Source organism: Salmo salar, unplaced genomic scaffold (assembly GCF_965601325.2).
Source record: "Salmo salar unplaced genomic scaffold, fSalSal1 ptg000245l, whole genome shotgun sequence".
NCBI lineage: Eukaryota > Metazoa > Chordata > Actinopteri > Salmoniformes > Salmonidae > Salmo > Salmo salar.
The window spans coordinates 194,601-197,212 of NW_027675337.1; the positions used below are offsets into that span (position 1 = coordinate 194,601).

General features: G+C 46.8%; 1 long non-coding RNA gene across 1 annotated transcript; it reads right to left on the reverse strand.

Annotated features, from left to right (window-relative positions):
• Window positions 1-251: 251 nt before the first annotated feature.
• LOC145867216 (uncharacterized) lies at window positions 252-465 on the reverse strand. Its single transcript, XR_014383265.1, has 2 exons — window positions 333-465; window positions 252-293 (listed from the first exon to the last, which is right to left on the reverse strand). It is a non-coding gene; the product is annotated as an uncharacterized LOC145867216 (long non-coding RNA).
• Between the last annotated feature and the right edge of the window lie 2,147 nt (window positions 466-2,612).

Here is a 2,612-nt window from a genome sequence, read left to right on the forward strand (position 1 = left end):
GTTTGGTGGGGACGTACAGTATGGTAGGTTGAGGTGAGGGTTGTGGGAGGGGTTTGGTGGGGACGTACAGTATGGTAGGTTGAGGTGAGGGACTTGTCTACTGAGTGTATAATTATTTGTGGGCGATGAATAGGGTCTTACATGCATGTTGAAGGGTGGGGGGGGGGAAGCTCTTAACTCAGGCAATGTGGCAAGTTCAGGTTGTGAATTAACCTGGTCGACTCACCACCTGTGTTCAGGTAGTGAATTAACCTGGTCGACTCACCACCTGTGTTCAGGTTGGGAATATTAACCTGGTCGACTCACCACCTGTGTTCAGGTAGTGAATTAACCTGGTCGACTCACCACCTGTGTTCAGGTTGGGAATATTAACCTGGTCGACTCACCACCTGTGTTCAGGTAGTGAATTAACCTGGTCGACTCACCACCTGTGTTCAGGTAGTGAATTAACCTGGTCGACTCACCACCTGTGTTCAGGTAGTGAATTGGCCTGGTCGACTCACCACCTGTGTTCAGGTAGTGAATTAACCTGGTCGACTCACCACCTGTGTTCAGGTTGGGAATATTAACCTGGTCGACTCACCACCTGTGTTCAGGTAGTGAATTGGCCTGGTCGACTCACCACCTGTCTTCAGGTAGTGAATTGGCCTGGTCGACTCACCACCTGTGTTCAGGTAGTGAATTGGCCTGGTCGACTCACCACCTGTCGTTCAGGTAGTGAATTGGCCTGGTCGACTCACCACCTGTGTTCAGGTAGTGAATTGGCCTGGTCGACTCACCACCTGTGTTCAGGTAGTGAATTGGCCTGGTCGACTCACCACCTGTGTTCAGGTAGTGAATTGGCCTGGTCGACTCACCACCTGTGTTCAGGTAGTGAATTGGCCTGGTCGACTCACCACCTGTCGTTCAGGTAGTGAATTGGCCTGGTCGACTCACCACCTGTGTTCAGGTAGTGAATTGGCCTGGTCGACTCACCACCTGTGTTCAGGTAGTGAATTGGCCTGGTCGACTCACCACCTGTGTTCAGGGTAGTGAATTGGCCTGGTCGACTCACCACCTGTGTTCAGGGTAATGATCTTGTGCTTGACAACATTGCTTGATTCATTTTGTGGTTCGACATCAGTCTCTCCTGATTGGAGGAGGCAGCAGCGAGCGGTTTTAGTCTGTAGCCAGGCGACTGGCGGCAGGAGCATTAGGTGATCGTCCTGAGGCGTCTTATCGATTTTTGGTGGGGTTGTTGTGTTTGCTCCCTAAATAGCACCCTAATTCCCTATATAGTACACTACTTTTAGACCAGGACCCTATGGGCCGTGGCCTAACACCTGTGCACTATATATAGGGGGGGGGGGGATAGGGTTCTGTTTGAGAGGAAACCTTGGATAGAAATGTTACATTCCATAAACTGTCACTAGACTGCACCAGCTTCTTATTCTTCAGTTTGACTGACCTGCTAACGTCATTTGTATTTCTGTGTCAATTAGGAGGTATGGGGGGGGGGGGAAGTCTAGAACAAAGGACACTCCTAATACTTGGACTGTTTTAAACCAGCAGAGCAGGAAGAATTTCCCCATGTACTTATCTAGTTTTTTGGCTTTTTCTCTCTTCCAGTTAAAAGGTTTTTTTATTTTCATTTAATGTTTTATTTTGATACTTGTGGTTAAGAACTAGTTAACGGGGAGAAAGGGGAGGTGGTTGGTTTTGGGCTGGCTGTCTGTCTGGCTGGCTGGCTGTCTGTCTGGCTGTCTGGCTGGCTGTCTGTCTGTCTTTGTCCATGTCCTTTTTGGAATTTTCATACAAAACACCCAAGCATAACTGTTTATCTGGAGGGAAATGTTATTTCATGTATGTGGAATTAAAAAGATAATTTAAAAGTATATTTTTTTTTTTATGTTGTCCGATCTGAATTATTTTAGCTCTCCATTTTTTTTTTTTTTTTTTTTCCCTCCTCACACCTTTTGGTAAGAAATCACAAATCTGGCAACTCCGTGACCCAATCTATCGGTCCCGTGACTAATCCAGAGTGTGTAATGAAGGGGGTCTTCATACTGCAAACAGTCCAGGTTGGCTGGTTCACACAAACAAAACACTGTATTTCCTTTAGGAAACAAGGCTATTGGTTGGAACTACTGTTCTCTCTGAATCACTCGCGTCTGGAGTCGTCCTGTTATAGACTGAATATACCAAACATTAACAACAACCTCCCCCTCACACACACACACTCACACAAGGTGTCGACAGCATTCCACATGTTGACTTAAATGCTTCCCCACAATTGTGTCAAGTTAGCCGGATGTCCTTCGGGTGGTGGACCAATCTTGATACACACAGGAAACTGAAGTGTGAAAACCCCCAGCAGCGTTGCAGTTCTTGACACAAACCGGTGCGCCTGGCACCTACTACAATACCCTGTTCAAAGGCACTTAGTAATTGTCGTGCCCATTAATCCTCTGAATGGCACACACACACACACACACAATCCATGTCTGAATTATCTCAAGGCTTAAAAATTATTCTTGAACCGGTCTCCACCCCTTCATCTACCTTCTTCCTGGAGATCTACCGTCCTGTGGGTTTTCAGTCCGACCCTAATTTAACACACTTGATTCTACTTA